At 45.8% G+C, this 10,878-nt stretch overlaps 1 protein-coding gene across 5 annotated transcripts in view; it reads right to left on the reverse strand.

Annotated features, from left to right (window-relative positions):
• Positions 1-10,878, reverse strand: part of Slc8a3 (solute carrier family 8 member A3) — a 217,254-nt gene that overhangs the window by 136,841 nt on the left and 69,535 nt on the right. The window contains exon 1 of one of the 5 annotated variants that reach the window (XM_031356008.1): positions 838-1,533. The exons of 3 other annotated variants lie outside the window; for them this stretch is intronic. The gene's annotated coding sequence lies outside the window, so the exon portion shown is untranslated. Of the gene's footprint in view, positions 1-837; positions 1,534-10,878 lie in introns of those variants that run through there. One more of the 5 variants, XM_031356003.1, reaches the window with a different exon arrangement.

Raw genomic sequence — 10,878 nt, forward strand, 5'->3', positions numbered from 1 at the left:
GGAGGGAGAAAGGGAGGGAGAAAGGGAGGGAGAAAGGGAGTTGAAGAAAGGAGAGGAGCATAGTTATATACTTTCACAGCTCTCCATGAAGCCCTGGATCTCTCAGACCACCGGGTACCTCTTGGCCAAGAGCCCTCCCGGACTGGAGGGAAGGGGGTGCAATGGGGCTGAGGTTATGGGCCAGCGGCAATGGAGTCCCAAGATTGGGGTGCGCGCGTGCGTGTTTGTGCGTGCGCATGAGAGTGTGTGTGTGTGTGTGTGTGTGTGTGTGTGTGTGATGCGCGCATGCGCGCGCGTGCCTAGGGAATAACGTGGTCCCCCTCCTAGCCCCAGAACCCGGTGGGCACTCAACCCCAGGAGCTCACACGCCCTGACACCCGAGAGACACTCATGTACACACACACACACACACACACACACACACACACACACACACACGGCCATGCAGCTTCCTCTTTGAGCTACCCCGTCACTCCTCTTTGAGCTACCCCGTCACTAAGTCATCAAACCCAAAGCAGGACTGTACACACGTTTCCAGTACTATGGCTCACAGGCATCTCTCGCGGCACCCCCAGCACCCTAGCTTAGACACCCTCCCAGATTCTCCCCACAGCACCGCATATACAACATATACTTTCCCGGGCACCCTCCCCCACTTTTTCTGGCACTAAACCCGCTGCAAGGCACCGCATGCGAATGATCTTGAGAAATAACTTATCATGATTTTTCTCCACCAGGGACCCTCTCCGGAGCATACCAGGCTCGGGATCTCGGCAGGCGTCCCTTGCCTCTGCCGCCCTTCAGGGATAGGCAATGGGGGCTCATCCCATTACTCACCGATTCCCCTTAGCCTCCAGAGCTCGATGGGCAAGTGAGGCGGGCTAGGAAGGTGCACGATGCCCGCGCCGCCCGGCTCCTCACGGGCCGCAGCGGCTCATCGCCCCCGCGGGCTGCGGGCGGGCTGCAGCGGCGTCCAGGGCATGACAGTTCGCCGCGGCTGCCGGCCGGAGCTCGTGGGCTAGCAGCTGTCAGGGGGCTACCAGACAGCGCATCTGGAGCTCGATCACTGGGGCCAGGGCGCAGGGCGCGTTGTACAGACCCTCGGCGGCGTCCAGCCAAGGAGCAGAGACTGCCCGAGTGGCCGAGGCCCGGCCGCCGTCGCCTGGGGATCCCTGCGGGAGGGGTGGGACGGAGAGCAGCGCGGCGCGCCCTGGCGGCTCCGAGGGACCCCGGCGGGGGCTGGCTGCCGGATCGCCCGGGCTTTTCCCGGGCTGGGAGCGCGCGGCTCAGCCTTGCCCGCTGTCACCACTGGAGACGTCTGGGCCTCGCCGCGCGCAGAGGGGACGAGCGTAGCGGCTGGTTTCTGGGCGAGCCTAGAGCTTTGCCCATTAAGCCTCCGTAAGGAGCCAAATCAAAAAGCCAATCTCCAAGCCTCCGAACTCGACGTCACCCTATCAGCTGGGAGACAGCTACACCGAATGACAAGCCGCGCTTATTTAGCCTCGCGCGCGGAGGGGAGTTTTCCACAGCGCTTCTCTGCGGCCCTGGGACACCAAGCACAGACCTAGCATGCAGAGAGTCCCAGGAGATCGAATGCGTATGCAAGCCCTACCCGGAAGCCACCAACCCAATCGTTGAGCCTGGAGCCTAGAGCATCAGAGCTGGCGGCAGCTGCAAGGAGGCGATTCTTCGTCCTGACCTGGATTCGCTCGGAGTTGGTAGTCCTGAAGTCCCGGCAGCAGGCAAGAAGCTAGGCATAGGCTTTCCTCTCGTCCTCGGGAGATGCCGCCGCCCCCGATCCCGAAATTAAGTCCCCTCCAAACACGTTGTGGTTTTTAAATATAGCAGGGAATGATTACCCAGGCAGGGTCCACCCAGGCCTAGGGGAGGACTCGAGCTTGGCCGTGTGTGTGTGTGTGTGTGTGTGTGTGTGTGTGTGTGTGTGTGTGTGTGTGTGTTTGTGTGTGTGTGTTGGGGGTTTTTCTCTCCTTCTCTCCCATTTATCCCCCCTCCCACCCTTCTTGGTGCAGAACTCACCCTGTCATTTTCTCAACCCAAGTCAAGCAAAAGCTTTGTGAGAGATGCTTGGGTGAGCACTGCTCTGTTGGCTTTGGTGGTTTTTTTAAGGCTAAAAATAAAAGAGGGCTGCCTTTCAAATTGCTGCTTACTCTGGGCCTGGAGACCAAAGCAAAGATGGTCCTTTGATTCAGTAACAGAACTAGGGTTTGGGGCTTGGCTCGAGAGTAATGTACACACACAGCCTTAAATCAGATGCCTGTAATTTCTGCTATATTTGTCACGCGTGGTCCTGGTGGCAGGAGGAGTGGGTAGACATGCCTAAGGACGGGATTGTGTGTCCTCAGCGTATTGGTGTCATTAGGCAGCCGTGAAATGAAAGTGGAAGCTGGCCCTTTGTATAGACCCCAGTGTAGATGGGACAGAAACTGTCTCGAAGCTTCTGCTGCCTGAAGCCAAGTATAAGAGGAATCAGACAGGATCCTATCTCCTGACCAGGGTTGGTACCAGTGAATTCGGTTGCATTGTTTGATATCATCCTCACAGAAGGCTATGAAATACATGCAATTACTACTTCCGCTTTTCTGTTGACCTTTTGTCTAGAAGAAGTTAACCCCTATCCTAAGGCAAGATATGCAGCAGAGTCAAGGATGGGAAAGGGGACGGGGTGGCGAGGGGGAGGGACGAGCTAGAATCCTTCTGACAAGCAGCAAGTTCGATACCACAAAGCATGTCCAACCCTCCCTGACACCAACCAGGGAGAAGCTCCTCTTTAACTAGGTTTGGTCCAGAAGAGATTGTGCATGTAAGAGGTAGAACGCACCTGAACTTGGAAGGAAATATACTGGGTTTTTGGGGGGCCCTCAGTATAGTGCTCCTTTAGCAAGTCAGGAGGTGATCCTGTCCTGAATTTGGGCTCCTTGTGGACTGCTAGGAGTGTTTTCAGATAACTTATGGGCCTTGAATCTTGGTGATTTTAAGAGCTCAGATTCTGGTGTTGTAGAATTTCAATGACTTCAAAGGATGTAAAGGTTTCATATCCACCAGGCATCAGCATGCCCTGTGCTTGTCTGTATGGTGCACCAGGGCATCTAAATGGACTGTAGTCAAAACAAGAGGGATGGACATGTGCAAATTGGCATAGGTAACTTTTAGAGATACCTCAAATCTTTTATAAACACGAGAGCTGCTGTGACTCAGGAATTTTCCTGGAATATGGCAGTGACTGAGGGTGTAAATGAAGAGGTGGGTGGTGTGAGGATGTTTGTAGTGGTACTCAGAACAGTAAAAAACTGACATCACCTGAATTTTTTTTCAACAAAATTGGGGCAATAAACCACATTGCAATGACACAATACTTATATAAAATTTTGGTGGGTCGGGATCCTCCACCTTCCAAGTTGAAATGTTGACTGGTTTATGCAGACAACCACAGGTGCTGTTCAGCTCAAATATATAAGATGCTGATGCAGCATTCCATGTATTGACATGGAAAGGTTTCCATGATGTGGGGCTGGGAGGGAGGGAGGGAATGAGGGAGACAGGGAAACAAGGAGACAGAGGGGAGAGAGAGAAAGTGAGAGAGAGAGAAAGAGAGAGAGAGAGAGAGAGAGAGAGAGAGAGAGGATATGAATGTGTAGTTATGCCCTGTCAACACAAAAATACATAAAAAATTTAAAGTTGCTCTTCTTGGTGTGGGGTTACCAATGGGTTTGGTAAACTTTCTTTTTAGATAAACTTTATTGAGGCATAACTTACATGCCATCAAGCCACTTGTTTCAAGTACACAGGTTGATGGTTCTGTGGCACTTTGGATATTCAGCGTCCTGGTAAAATAAAGGCTTGCTTCTAAGGTGCTATTGAGGAGTGAGAGGTGCTAATGGGTTGGGGGTTAGTAGGAAGTCTTTAGGTCATTAGAGATGAACTCTATGGGAGGGGAAGACTGGATATGTAGGTAAAGTACTTGTCATGCAGCTATGAAGATCTGAGTTTGGATCCTCTAGAACCCATGTAAAAAGCCAGGTATGGTGGCACATGCCTGTAATCCCAGTGATGGACAGTAGGTAAGGACAGACAGAAGGGTCACTGAAGTGCATTGACCACCTAGGCCAGTCAAATAGGCACATTTCAGGTTTAGTGAGAGATCCTGTCCTGAAAAATAAGTTAGAGAGCAGTAGCAAAAGATACCTGACATCAACCTCTGACCCCTACATGTATGTGCACATGCACACAGGTGCACCAGCACACATATGCACATACAAGACTGTGGGGTTATACCTCTCCTTTTCTGTCCTTTAGTGGAAAGCCCAGCGGCTAACCTAATACAGACAATCCCTCCCAGGTGTGTCTAGAGACTTGTTCCCTAGGTAATTCCTTATCCTGTCAAGATGACAATAGTGACCATCACAGTGTGTCTTCAGTAGACATTAATTGTTCTCTAAAACCACATCACCAGAAATGTTAAAAGGATACTAGTATTGGCTTTAAAAAAAAAAATACAACTAACCAAGCACAGTGTTCTCTGAGTCTATATCAAGGCACTGTTGAGCAGGAGGACAGGAGAGGCTGGAGAGGCCGATGCATCTTAAGAATGCTGCTCCAGATAGAGTTAGCCTGTGTGAGTTCTAAGAGCTAGGCTAAAATAACAAAGGCTAGCTTCACACTCAGGTCCTTAACCTCCTCATCAGTAAAATGGCTATATTAATAATAATCATAATAATACCCACTAAATGGAGCTGTGAGGATTCAGTGAGATTCTATTTGATTATAAAGTAATTTCTAAATATAAGTGGTTTTATTTCAGTTCTCCATTTCTTTTTCTCTCAATTTTCCTTTCCATTCTTTTAAGTTCAGCAGCCCCCTTTCATGTGACCAATGAAGTCTCAGGCTTCTCTGAACTCTGAATTTCATGATTCATGGAAAATATAAAATTTGATGAAAGTCTGTCTTCCACTGTTTGATCATTTATTCCTGGGTGTTCTAGAACAGAAGGGGATTATCACAGGATAGCAATCACACAAGCTCTTTACTGTCAGCAACAGAAGCCTTATGAGTTTCTTGTTCAACAGAAAAGTTAAGTTATGCAGCCCAGTCATAGAGCTTAAAGGGGGAAAGTCAAACTCTCATTATCTGAATTGTAGTCCTCAAAATTCATATTGATACCTTAACTACCACCGCCTTACTTAGAATATGGTCATTTAGGGCACTGGAGACATGACTCAGTTTGTGAAGTGCTTGCTATGTAAGAACAAGTTTGATCCACAGCATCCATATAAAATCTGGATGTGTCAGTAGATATTTGTAACCCCAGCACTGGGAGGTAGAGACAGGAAGATGATCAGCCAGTCTCAAGCTACAGATTCAGTGAGAGACCCTGCCACAAATAAGGCAGAAATGGAGGAAGACACTTGACATCTACCTCTGATCTCTATGCATACATGCTTGCATACTACATATGCACACATGCACACATGGAAGCTTCTAGCCTCCATACAATCTTTTCTAGACCTTGAATGTCTTCAGTCTCTGAGACTTGCTGGTAAATAAGCGCACCCCTTCCTAGTTCTTTCTGATCTCTGGCTGGCTGGTTCAACTCAGCTGTTCTGGCTCAAACTTCTCTCACCCAACCTTCTAGATCCCCAAATGAAAGATGCATACACGTGCTCACGTGTGCGCATGCATGCGCAAACACTTACACACACACACACACACACACATGCACACAGCCTTTATATTTTGATACGCCTAAAGCAGCTCAATGGCTGGGCCACTTCCCAACCTCCACATGGTCAATCCACTGCAAGTTATTATTCCCAAGTTATTACTTACTAAAATTTATATTCCATCTTTGCTGCCCTGGACTCAGTTGGGCAACCCCATTGGGGCTGCTCTCCCCCAGCTCCTACATGGTATATGCTCTCTGTTCCACACCTTCCCAGGCATGGTGTCTCTTCTCCTCCCCCTCTCTTGGCACAGTAGATCTCCTCCTTCCTCTCTCCCTTGGTCTCTCACCCAGGAACCCTAAAAGTCCTGCCTCTGTCTACTCTGTGTAGCCATTGGCTGCTGGCAACTTTATTTACCAATCAGAACCAACTGGAGCCAGGGTCCTTCGGTGTCTTATGTGGAGATTCTCATGCAAACAATTTTGGGAACCCAAATTAACACAATACAAGCAGCCACATGCAGTCTCCATGTCCATGGAATGCACACTTCAAGATTTCCAGTTTTTAATGGACAAATGGCTCTGTGTAGCTATGTATAAAATATATTGATTGTCTCAGTATATGGATATATTATGGAAAGATCAATTCAGGCTAGTTATCATAAGCACTGCCCCAAAGATCTATTATTTCTTTGTGGTAGAAACATTAACTCTACCCTTCAGCTGTTTGGAGGTGCACAGCACATTGTTATTATCATTCCCTGTAGACACCACATTGTGCGATGAAACACTGAAAGGAATCCCTCTTCCCCTCACTGAACCTTTATACTCTTTCACACCACTCTATATCCTATCTGGTTTCCAGATTAGTGTCATTCTTTGAACTACTGTGTACAAGGCCACTGAGTCTCTTGGTTCACACATGCACCTAGGGATGAATCTCTGGTGTACAGAGTAGGTGAGCATGTGTCATTTGTTGATGATGGCAGTTTTCAGCTGTTTTTTTCTAATTCATATTCCAGCTCTCCCACATTATTTTGTCACATTTTTGTCAATGACAGTCTACTTAATTTTAGGCCTTCTGGTAGGTGTATATTTAACCTTATTCTATAGGTTTAATTACATTTTCCTAGAGACTATTAAAATGGAAATATTTTCACACATGTACTGTCTTTTATGTATTCTTTTTGAGGTATGTCCATGAATCTGTGGTTTAATTTCCGGTGAGGCTGTCTGTGTTTCCCTTGCTGCAGTGTGCCTTGTCTTTGCACATCCTGAGTCAGACTTTTGATTTTTCTTTGCAGAAGAGCCCAACCACATCCTCAGCCCCCCCTCCATGAGAGTCTTCTTGTTATAGTTTGCATATTACAGATACCTCCTCACAGCCTGTTGCTTCACTTTTCACTCTCTATGTTATATCTTTAAATGAACAAACGTTCTTGCTTTTAACACACTATATCTAGATGGAGATCAGGAACTCTTATGGAAGAATTAGGGGAAGGATTGAGGAACCTGGAGGGGATAGGGACTCTACAAGAAGATCAAATATGACTCAGCAGCTGCAGAGCAGTCCTTTAAGCAAGCAGACACCAGGCACGAATCAGTAGCTATACTTCAATCCTGAAGAAATATCCAGACTCACTAACCAGCCTGAGGTGAGGCTGCAGAAGTGGTAAGCTGCCATAGGAACCTTGAGAGCAGTTCTTGTGTGAATTTCTCTCAATGGCAGTATTATCACAAGTCGAGCTCAACAACGCTATGTAAGGTGAATCAATGCATGTGTGTCTTTAGTGAAGAATAGTGAGGTGGAGGAAACCAAACCAAGGCTCAGTGTTCACCTCCCACTGCCTGTGGGGTCATATTTATATACCTTCATCAACAGTCCTTTCACATGTTTGCTCTATCCAAACACCTTTCACCAGTGTCTGCTTCAGGAAACCAGTCTTTCACTTATTTTGCTATATCAAGACATCCTTTCACCTGTATGCCCGAGAAAAACATCATTTGACAGAATTAACTTCCAAAGAACTAGAACTTTCCACTTCAGCAAGACTTTATACAAAAGATGCTTGTAAAGTCGGCTAGGATGCTCAATACAGCTTTTATACTGTGTGTATTTGATGTGAGGAGGAAGTGGAATGATCTCTTTTTTTTCCTGTACAAATATACATATAGCTAAAAAGAGATACAGTTTATTGAAAAGAATCCATTTCACCTGTCCCCTTTGACATAAGTCAAGTGTCTGTGTATATGTGTTTGCTGTGGACTATTTTACTGGCATATTTTCTGCTTTTATAACCATACTATTCTGTTTCACCTATTAAAGCTCATCTTAAAAAATTAGTGCCTAGAACAGCAGGAGTAGTGCTTGCTGTGCTCTTCCTCATGAGTAAGTGGTTGCACATATGTTTTAGAAGTTAGTCAGTCCTCAGAAGAACATCTACTGGAAATTTAGTCAAAATTGAATTAAATCTGTAGGTCAATTTGGAGGGCATTGACATATCTATGTTATTGAGTCTCCCAACACAGGAACATAGGATGTCTATCTGTTCAGGCCTTCCACTCTGAGCGATGTCTTAAATTCCGTGATGCACAGGTCACACATTTATTTGTCCTTGTGTATTTCAGTTTTATGATGCCAAATAAATGCTATTTTTCCTTCTATTTACAAAACAAAATTTAATGCTAAACAAAATTTAGTGCTAAGCTATTTTTGTACAATGCAAATAAAATTTGTCGTTGCTGATCTTGTTCACAGTGATATTATGTTTACTTTCAATGACATAAACATTTGCAGCCGCTTACTCTTTCATTAGCTCTCTTTTTTCATGTAACTGCTTATAGGTTTCTTTCTTTGGAATCTTTTATTTTTTCCTACTGGTTAGGATTTAAAATATGCTCAATGGAAGTGGGCACAGCAGGAGCTTCTGCCTCCCCAGCTCAGTGAAAGTATTCTCAATCCTGTCTCATTGACCATGACATTTCTGTTTGTGCCTTAGAGAAAATTTTTGGAGGAATGGAATTCCTCTTCTCCGTTTCTTGAGATTTCTTTTCACAGTTTCGGTTTAAAATCATGAATGTGTGTTAAACGTTAGCAAATGCTCCTCTAACCCATTTATTGAGATTAGTATTTTTCTGTGTTATATTTTTTCCTCACTGATATGTGAGTGAAGTATTTTGTCCTCTTTGTTACCCTCTCCTCTGGTTTGATGCTCTCTCCTCTGTCAAGTCCTGTCATTGGCAAGTGTTACTTTCCCCTGAGTTTCACATTTGAACTTTCATGTTTTCCATATCCACATTTCTATTACTTTTTATAAAATCCCAGTTTCCTTGCTGAAGTGTTTTCTGCTGGGTTTCTATCCATACAGATGCTTTTCCTCATCCATTTTGCCAAGTTTCTCTTTCATGTTGATAACATTCATCTGCATTTTACCTGTTTGGGTATCTTTGAGTTCACTGGTTGAGGAGTTATATAATCTTTTGGAGGAGTCAAATAGTCTTTTTGTATTTCTGACTCGTTCATCTCTTGCTTTGAATATTTTTTTCTAGTCCTCTCTTTTTCTGTTATATGTGGCGTGTGTGTGTGTGTGTGTGTGTGTGTGTGTGTGTGTGTGGTATTTGTGCTTTTTAAATTTATTTATTTATTCATTTTACATCCCAGTATCAACTCCTCCCAGTAACCTCTCACACAAATCCTCCTCCCATTCTCGCTTCCCCTTCTCCTCTGAGAAGGGGGAGCACTGCCTTGAGTATCAATCCTCCCATCTACACAGCAAGCCACTGCGGGACTATGCATATCCTTTCCCATTAAGGCCAAACAAAGCAGCCCAGTTAGGGGAATGGGATCAAAAGGCAAGTAACACAGTGATAGCCCCCATTCCAGTTGTAGGGGGACCAGCATGAAGACCAACCTGTACATCTGCTACACATGTGTAGGGGTCCTAGGTCCAGCCCAGGCTTTGGTTGGTGATTCAGTCTCTGGGAGCCTCCAAGGGTCCAGGTTAGTTGACTCTGTTGGTCTTCCCTTGAAGTCTCTGTCCTCTTCTGGTCCCTCAATCCTTCCCTCAACTCTTACACAAGAGTCCCTGAGCTCCATCTAATGTTTGGATGTGAATTTCTGCATCTGTTTCCATTGGCTGCTGGGTTGAACCTTTCAGAGGACAGTTATGTTAGGCTCCTGTCTGCATTAATAGTGTCAGGGATTGGTTTTTGCCCATGGGATGGGTCTCAATTTGGGCCAGTAATTGACTGGCCATTCTGTCCCTCTCTGCTCTATCTTTGTCCCTGCACATCTTGTAGGTAGGACACATTTTGGGTCAAAGATTTTGTACGTGGGTTGCTGTTCTTATCCCTCCCTTGGGAGTTCTGCCTGACTACAGAAAGTGGCCACTTCAGGATCCATATTCCCCACTCCCTCAGCTAGAGATGTTCCTATAGACACCCTGGGGCCTTCCTCTATCCTAGGTCTCTGGGATGTCCTAGATGCCCCCAACCCCTGCCCATGGATGATTTTTGTTTTTTCTCCCCTGTTCTCCCAATACCTGATCCCTGCCTTGCTCTACCCCGCTCCTCTCCCCACCCCCTCTCCCACCGAGGTCCCTCTCTCCAGCCACCTTCAATATTTATTTCATTTCCCCTTCTGAGAAAGATTCAACCATCCTCTCTTGGGCCCTCCTTGATTTGATGTGTGTGTGTGTGTGTGTGTGTGTGTGTGTGTGTGTGTGTTTGCTTGTTTATTTTGGCTTCTTTGGGTCTTTAGATTGTAGTGTGGTTATTCTCCTGTACTTTATGGATAATATCCACTTATAAAGTGAGTACATACCATTCATGTCCTTTTGGGTCTGGGTTACCTCACTCAGGATGATATTTTCTAGCTTTATCCATTTGCTTGCAAAATTCATGATGTGTTTGTTTTTATTTTATTTTTTTTTATTTTATTTTTTTCTTAGATATTTTCTTTACTTACATGTAAATTTCTCCATTCCCAGTTTCCCCTCCAAAAAACAAAGAAACAAACAAAAACAAACCCCTGTTGCCTCCCCATGCCTGCCACCCCACCCTCTCCCACTTACTGGCCCTGGCATTCCCCTACACTGGGGCACAGAACTTTCACAGGGCTGAGCTCCTCTCCTGTTGATGATCAAATTGCAATCCTCTACTATACACATACTGCCAGAACAATCAGACCCCTCCATGTGCGG

The sequence above is a fragment of the Mastomys coucha genome, unplaced genomic scaffold, assembly GCF_008632895.1.
Source record: "Mastomys coucha isolate ucsf_1 unplaced genomic scaffold, UCSF_Mcou_1 pScaffold6, whole genome shotgun sequence".
NCBI lineage: Eukaryota > Metazoa > Chordata > Mammalia > Rodentia > Muridae > Mastomys > Mastomys coucha.